The sequence below is a fragment of the Stegastes partitus genome, unplaced genomic scaffold (assembly GCF_000690725.1).
Source record: "Stegastes partitus isolate 25-593 unplaced genomic scaffold, Stegastes_partitus-1.0.2 Scaffold1775, whole genome shotgun sequence".
NCBI lineage: Eukaryota > Metazoa > Chordata > Actinopteri > Pomacentridae > Stegastes > Stegastes partitus.
In genome coordinates this window covers 152,955-162,094 of record NW_007579506.1, presented here as the reverse complement: position 1 = coordinate 162,094, position 9,140 = coordinate 152,955, and positions in this window count along the sequence as shown.

Genomic DNA, 9,140 nt, shown 5'->3' with positions numbered 1-9,140 from the left:
GTTAACCAGACTAACTAAACTTGATCTGAATGTTCAGTAGTTAACCAGACTAACTAAACTTGATCTGAATGTTAAGTAGTTAACCAGACTAACTAAACTCCGTGTGACTGTTTCTCCACCAGAGGACAGCAGGAGGTTCATCCTGGACAGGTGAGCTGCAGCAGCAGGTAAATCCTCTATCCCACCTGTTTACCTGGACCTGTGACTGAGGTCATGTCTGTTCTCAGGTCGGTGTTCGACCTGGTGGAAGCTCACCTGTGCCTGTCGCTGACCGACTCCCGGCTGCTCAGCTGGTACTGGACTCTGTCTCCGGAGGACAGGAGGATCATCCAGGGTGAGTCCACCTGGTCGACCGGCTCACATCAGCTGAACAGAACACCTGTTCAGGTTGCTGTAGAACCAGTTTTATTGCTGAGCAGGTTCTTGAATGAGGTTTGATGCAACATTAGATGAGAGGGAAGTTTTAATGAAGGATAAAAGACTGAAGAGCAAATGCTGCAGGTCAGACAGACAGAAGCTCCGGATACAAGAACGTTCATCTGCAGCTGTTCTGATGATGAATTCATCATTTCAGCAGCTTTAAAGTGTCAAACATTGGCTGGTTTTAGGTTTTAAATGTGAGCTTTTGCAGCTTTTCTTTGTCTTGTGTGATGGATTGTGTTTCAGGGTGTGAAGTTCACCAAATAACTGATCGATGGAGAAGCTAATCGGTGGATTGATGAACTAGACGCAGCACAAATACAATCAGCAGGGATATTTATTCTCAGTTAGACTCTGGGTCATTTTAAAATATCAAACATTTGTGGTTCTGTTTTTTTTTAACATTTGTTTTAAAGATGAAAACAGGTTCAGTCGCCATCAGACCTCATCAGTGTTTCACCAAATCTCTGCTCTCAGACCACAAATGATCCCAAACAAAGCCTGAAAATTAGAAACGTACCTTCTCGATGTCCTGTCAGTCATCAGCCCTGTGATCGGGTCAGAACACGCTAATACAAGACCGACGTGAAGACTGAGACCCTGGTTAACTTCTTCTTTGTGGCCCATTATCATATACAGTGATACAATGGGAGCACGTTTTATTTTCTGACGTGTTTGATCTCTTTTGTAGACGGAGGAGGTTTCCAGCAGTTCCTGCAGAGACATCCTGCCTTAGAGCTGTCCAAGCATCACGTCTACATCAAGTGTAAGTCCGGTTCACACCTTTAACGCTTCAGCAGCTGTGCACAGACTGAACAGGGACCGTTTTGTGTTTTCAGACAGCGATGGAAGCAGCAGACCTGCTCAGCCGACCGCGACCTCCACCCAGTACGACTGAGTTTACGCCAGATGAGTTTAAAGTTGTGTTATTTGAGTGATTTGTTGGTGAGACTTTTGTTTTGTTCTCAGGTCTGTGAGGGCGGGAGCGACGATGTGCAGGAGTGGTAACTATCTCATAAAACTTGTTGGATTCTAAAATCGTTGTTCAGATCAGTGTGACGTCATTCGTGGTGGTTTTGATGGTGAGCAGCTTCAGTATTCCACAAATAACGGGAGCTTCATCCACTGTCTTTAGGCCTGAGAGGCCTGTTGTGGCCGTTTTTGCAGACTTTGAGTTTTGTCTTTGTACACCAGATAGAAACGTGTTCACCGCGCCCACGTTTGGTGTCTTTTTATTCAGCACAGCGTCACCGATATGATCTGACTGTTATTGTTTCACTTTAACCAACTATATGAACATTTTGGGCTCAAAAACACACAAAAAAATACAAAATCCAATTTTAAAAAATACGTTATTGCAATAAAAACCTGCTTAATTTTGAAGGTTGGAAATGTGACCACAGGTTTCAGATATAAACATGAAAAGATAGATTTGATGTAAAGTCAAACTAAATACAAACATATACAGCTACATAGGGGCAGGTGAGGCTTTCTGTCTGTTTTTATCGATGCCACTCCGGAAAACTGTTTGTGTCCAGAATGAGGCCACATCAGGAGCTGCACTTCAGGGACTTTCTTTCACTTTCATTTTGTAAAACAACAAAAAATGAAACAAATGTTGATAGAAATGCAGTGCCCCTATTTCATTTTCCACCCATCCATTATCTATACGCCGCTTAATCCTCATTAGGGTCGCGGGGGGGCTGGAGCCTATCCCAGCCGACTTAGGGCGAAGGCAGGAGACACCTTGGACAGGTCGCCAGTCCATCGCAGATAATTCATTTTACGTGTGTTTTTTTCACGCATGTTCATAACATCATATCTCAGGTTTTACGTGGTCTATCGACATAAAACACAGTTTTTTCTGCCGTGACGTCTTGAAAATGTCATATGATTGTATCACGCCAGCGTGACGGCGGCCCTCTGAGGGTTAAAATAACCCACTAGCAGCACTGAGTGACTTGGACCGCTCTGAGCAAAGGAGACTGAACTGAACTTTGCTTGTTGTCAGACACGCCTCGCACACATCTGGAGCTGGAGATGTTTCCCAGTGATCTAACTCTGCTGAATGAAGGACATCTCTGTGACGAGTTCTGCCGCAACGACCAGCCGGTTCACCTTCAGGAGAGCTTCCATCTGACCTCCAGCAGCCCCGTCACAGAGAGTCTGCAGACGGTCCACAGAGTGAGAAGTTCTGTTCTCTGGAGTCTGGCGTGGAAATGGGTTGGGTTTTGTGTCTGAAGGATAAATGCAGGGTTTGTGTTCCAGCTGAGCAGCAGTGCAGCTGTGTGCAGAGATCCTTCGGTGCTGGCTGGATTCACTCTGGACCTGGAGATGGACCGATGCAGACACAGGTCAGCCATCAGAAGCCACATTTCAGTGACGCAGAACCACAGCGGTCCCGGTGCTGAAGTCGGTCCATCACAGTGAGTACACGTTCCAGCCGAACACAGGATTACCTCCACTGGTAAAGGTGTTTAATACAAATTATGTTATATTATACAAATTATTTCCCCAAGTCTTTTAATAAGTCTATGAAACAACCAAAATACTGAATTGCTTTTATGAGAAGAGTCAGAGAAGATTACAAGTTCTGGGAGTCATTAGAAACTCTAGACTGAATGATAAACGTGGTCTAAACCGTGCACATCTCACGTCTTTATAAATATACTGTTTTGAAAAATACCACATTAATTAATCAGTTTGTAAACTGGAAGCAGCCTCTGACTCAGCATGTAGGAGTTCAGCTACTTATCTGACCTGTTCACCTGCACATGTGACGTTTCTTTCTGCTGCTTCTGGACGTCACTTTGGTTCTTTCACACGTTTCACCTTCATCCAAGAAGCTTGACTTCAAGTTAGAGCTGAGGAAGAAGGTGAAACGTCCCCCTGAACCAAAACCAAGTCCAGTTATCTTCTGCAGAGACCCGTATGCCTGAGAACCAGACAGATCCTGATAGGTTTCAAAATTAGGAACCTTTTCTAGTCACATCAGCAGCTGTACTGGAGAAATTAAGGAAACAATATCTTGTTTATCTCTGCAAAGTTAATCAACTCAGCTTCTGTTCTTTTAGCCTTTTGAATAAAGAGCGACGACACAATCAACACACTGGCGATAAATCTGGTTATAAAATGAAAACATTCTGGAGCAGACTCAGTGAACTCAGTGTTTCCTGTTGCAGCTCAGACTGGCCAACAGCCCATAAGGAACCTTCTGACTTCAGCAGTGACAGAATCAGGACGGACGCTTCAGAACACAGCGACGTGAACGTGGTCCGGTCAGAGCAGCTGCAGCAGACCAGCAGCTGTTCAGAGGAGAACACCAGAAAGGACGGACGTCAGGGGTTCCTGCTGCAGGGGGAAGAGCTCCCCGGTGGTGAAGATCAGGCCCACGCCGTCCACAGCATCATGGAGGACGACCTGAGCATCCTCCTCTGTGCAGCCAACAGCGACGCTCTGAAGTCCGACCAGCCTCCCGTCGGTGGCGACGCCTCGGAGGAGTTCAGCTGCCCTCCCTCCTGTGACGCTGAGCTGCTGCCGAGCTCGTCAACCTTCACTCAAACCAACGGCCCAGAAACAGCCGACAAGAACGTCATCACTGAAGTCCACATGGCGGATCTGGACTATCTGGCTGAGGTAAGACTGGAAACCCGACAGCTATCACTGCTGGAGGCTGCAGGAAAACCTTTAAAGAACCACTTTAATGTTTCAGGAGTTCATCAAACTCAAGACGTCTCAAGGGCTGAAAGAGCAAAAAGAGAGAATGAAAAGGTAATGCAACGGATAGTTAACTGGCTCATATCTGTTCCCACTGCTGCAGCTAAACGGCTGATAGGTGTCATTTCCTCCAGGAAACCGTGTGACTGTACTGAGCGTGCTCAGAAGGCCGCGCTGAGCCTCTTGGAGCTGCAGTACAACATGTGCAAGCTGCACTGCTGGAGACTCTACTGCCCTTCTGCTGAGGAAAACCAGCTCAGCTCAGCGTAATCACCACATTTGATCTCCGTCAGCATCCGACTCACTCTGAGCCGTCTGTAACGTCTGACTGTCGTCTCCTGCAGGGACAAAGGTCCTCCTGCAAACATCTCAGGTGTTCTGGAGAAGCTGGACTCTGACTATAAGGCCATGAGGTGCGAGATCCTGGCTGGAGTTCCTCTGGAGCAGCTGAAGCCTCTGCCTGTGGACTCTGACAAGATCATCCCCGGAGCCAGTTACAGCCCTGCACAGGTGAGCACACCTGCCGACCAGACGCTGCAGCAGTTAGTCAGTTTACAGCTGTGGACGCTCAAAGTTTGTGTCGAGACTCTGCTGCTCCGTGAGTTAAACTCTGGGATGATCGGTTTATTTTCCCTTGATATTGATCATTTGGCTCGAACCAGAACCAGCTCGGTGGTTAGCATCGTTACCTCACAGCTAGAAGGTCGCTGGTTCACGTCCCGGTGAGGACACCTGGGATCTTTCTGCGTGGAGTCTCCATGTTCTCCCCGTGCAGCGTGGGTTCTCTCCGGGTTCTCCGGCTTCCTCCCACACAGTCCAGAAACATGCTGAGGTTAATTGGTGATTGTAAATTGTCCGTAGGTGTGAATGTGAGTGTGCTTGGTTGTCTGTCTCTAAGTGTAGCCCTGTGATAGACTGGTTACCTGTCCAGGTGAACCAGCTGGGATAGACTCCAGCCCCCCATGACCCTGGTGAGGATTAAGGTGTAGAGATGATGGATTGATGGAACAACAGGAGCAGAACCTGCAGCATCAGCAGTCAGAGAACGTCTTTCCTTTAGTAGAACACCTGGCTGGTTCCTACTGACAACACTGAGGCCTCATTGGCTCCTGCAGTGTGGGTTTGGATCTATCTTCTGTATCACTGCTCAGCTACAGTTTGAGATGAGGGTGTCTTTTCACTTTTAAAAGAGCCAAGACTTCCAACCAATAGGATCATTTCAAACACACAAAGAGCAACACCTGGAGATAAACCACTGGGCTGCTGCTTCCACCTGGAGCTTCTCTCCTGCTCTCTGTGCTCACATCATTTTAATATCAGCTGAAGTCACAACAAGCTGCTCTCACCTCCACATGTCTGTTTGTTTTGTCAGACAGCAGAACCAGGATGAAACAGCAACACGTTGCTCATAAAACACGAGTTAAAGACGACGTTGTGCTCTGAGTTCAGCTGTTTTCATAAAGTTTAAAGCTACAAGTAAATAGAAAACGAGTGTCTTTAGCTGCTCTGAGCTGTAAAATGTCTCCTGAGCAGGTTTAACAGAGACTCTGATGTCTTTCGGAGCTGCTGCTGCTGGAGTTTCCACTTTCCCTGTAACATGTGAACCTCTGTGTGGCTGCTTCATCACGATGACGTGCAGTCTGTCAACATAAAACGAATCCAAAGGGAATGTCATGTTGCATTGTTGGAGGACAGTAACCCTTTAAACTGGTTGACTGGTGGGTAAAGTAGGTGCAGCCCTGGTCAGACATGGATTGCTTTATTTTAACCACTGTTCTAAGTCATCTGACTGTGTCTGGTCCCTGTTTAGGTCGTTGGTGATGTGTTGGGAACGGCGTCTTCCTGGTATGTCAACACTAAAACACTCAGGTTTGTTATGAGACGAGGCCTCTGACCTCCAGCTGCTGTAACGTTTGTCTCTGATCTCAGGACGTCTGAGGAACCTGAGCAGCTTCCCACAGCAGCAGGACGCAGCACAAGTCGTAATGGTGAAAACAGAAACAGCAGCCAGGTACGCTGAACACCACAGAACTGCTGACTCGTTCGTTAGTTCAAACACTTTAACCGACAGGGAAGAAGGCGAAGGAGACGAGGTCAATGAAAAACAGAATTATTTTCGTGCTTTACATCCGTTGATGTTCATCTGTTCCTCTTCATGTAAGCGAGCAGATTATATGTCATGTGATTAATCGATACTGATGGTCGGGACGCTGCTCAAACTTTACTCTCAGCTTGTTCAGAGGAAAGAAAAGCAGGTCAAGAAGAAAAGCGGCAAAGCAGGAAGAGCTGCAGCTCTGATGCTGCGGGACAGAAGTGACCTCCACGACGACAAGCAGGAAGGAAAGCAGACGGGTGAGAAGGATCCTTGTAGGACATTTATAAACCCCACAGAGTCGATAAGCTGCCATGTTAGCGCTTCTCTATCAGCACGCTTACTGAACATTGCTCAAGGTGGAGCTTTTAATTCAGATATCGTATAAGGAAGCATTTTACTGAGTGAGTAAAACCTGCGACACTAACGTCACCACAACAGAAGGGTCCAAAATATCAATAAACTGAAAAATATTTGAAAAAGACAGAAAAATATTTGTAAAAATGTCCCAGATTTACCCCAAAATATGAATTATATCTCCAAAAATATCAGTAAATGTGAAGAAAATCGCACACAGATGTTTTTAAATGTCAGAAGTTCTTTGACTCATCACCGCAGCATTAGTTAGTTTATTAGTTTTTTAATTAGTTAGGTCAGAGACCGTGCATTTTTACACAGAGAACATCTGATGTATTGCATATAGACTGTATAGCATTAAGCTAATTTTCTACTCCTGTCCCTGGTTTCAGTAAAATGGACAAAGGACCAAAAACACCAACAGAAACAGCACAGACACCATCAGAAACTTCTAACCCCCCACCCGCCCATCCACACATAGCTACTCCATCCATCCATTTTCTGTACACCGCTTAACCCTCACTAGGGTCATGGGGGGCTGGAGCCTATCCCAGCTGACTCAGGGTGAAGGCAGGTTCACCTGGACAGGTAACCAGTCTATCACAGGGCTACACTTAGAGACAGACAACCAAGCACACTCACATTCACACCTACGGACAATTTACAATCACCAATTAACCTCAACATGTTTTTGGACTGTGTGGGAGGAAGCCGGAGAACCCGGAGAGAACCCACGCTGCACGTGGAGAACATGCAGAAAGATTCCGGTGCCCCCACCGGGACGCGAACCGGCAACCTTCTTGCTGCGAGGCAACAGTGCTACCAACTGCACCACCTTGCAGCCCCATTCTGCTACTCAAGACTTTTAATTTATTTAGACTACATATGAGAAAATAAAACTCATTCTGTTCTTAACTTGTTGAGATTTTCTCTTACGGGACCGATGAGCAGCATCAGTAGGACTGGTGTTGCCGTTAAAACACCATCCCGACTCCCGATGGTTACCAGAGAAGCAGCTGATTCTTTATTCTGCTCCCACAAGGTGGCTGCTGGTCTCCCGGGGGTCCGTTCACGAAACAACATTAAAAATACGTCGATTTAAAACCACAGAGTATCAGTGAGACGACATCATTTAATATCAACCCAAAGTTAAGACAAGAAAAGTTTTGAAAAAAAGTCAAAAATTGTCACAGACTCACACACAAAACAAAAAGCTCCAGAAGTGCCGTAACAAAGCAAATTACTGATTAAATCCCAGACGTTGTGTTTGTGGACAGCAGCTGTCAGCGACGATTCGAGCAGAGGCGAGCTGTGGTTCGATGCCGAGGAGCATCTGGAGCTTCCTGAGGCCGGACAGAACCTCACAGCCGACGGTAGGCTTCGATAGAACCACACAGCTGCTGATGTGGAGACTGAGACTGACCCTGGATTTGTTTTAGAGTCCGTCCCAGAGGAGGCTGAAGGCCCACCGCTGTGTGTTTCCAACCCGCCCAGCGGCGTGACGGAGGTCAGTCTGGACGTTTACGACCGTTTCTGTCAGTGTTAATGTGTTGCACAGCGCGGTGACGGCCAGCAGGGGGCAGCACAGGCCTGACCTGAACCTTGTCTTTGTCAGGGGGACGGGATGCTGCTGAAGGAATACGAGGCCTCCAGAGTCGGACTTTCTGCTCTGAGGGATGATCAGAGGTGAGAAACTGCTCCGTGCGCACATTACTGCCCTCCAGCTGTCAGATTCATACGTCGGTTCATTAAACGGTCACATGTCGGACGAGGTTACGGCTCACTTTGTCTGAAGCCTTTTTTATTATTTGGCTTCAGAATCAAACTTTTCATTCAAGTTCTAACATCAAAATGGCAGTTTTTCTAATCCAGCAGTGAAAAGCAGAAAAGTACACGAGACTCTGAGGTACTTGTACTTTGACTGTTTTCCCGGCACGACGTTTATCTGACGGCTTTTTGACGCGCTGGATACTTTAACAAGCTTTTAAGCTCATCACACAGCTACAGGTTGAACATTAGTGGCTTCACAGTTCAGATGTCTGAGCTAGCAGCCACCAAACAGCGGTTCTTCTCTCTAAATGGGTCGTATTTTAATAAATGTTCCAGTGATCTAATATCTTCATGAAAAGTCAAAGATCAGAGAAAACCTGAAAACAGAACTTAGTTTTTTCTTCTTTCCTCGTCCATTAATCATGTTTGGAGCCTCGGATTCTTCTGCTGTTCCTGAAGATTAACCTGTAAAGTAAAGTAGCTCCAACAGCAACCTGCTGATGAACGATATGCTGAAACATATCCATGAAATGTCCAAAAAACAATAACGTCTTCCACAAATATTAAAGACTAATGGATTAAGTTGTATTAAACATACAGAATAAACTGCCCCCAAAACATCACATAACTTTTTTTTTTTTAAATGTCAACAAATGCGACGGAAATGGCTCCAAAATCTTTTTAAAATTTCTGAAAAAAATATTTAAAAGGTATTGAAAATAGTAAAGTATTCAAGATTGTAAATAGAAGATCTGAAAACAGGAGTAAGCTGTTCCACAAATAT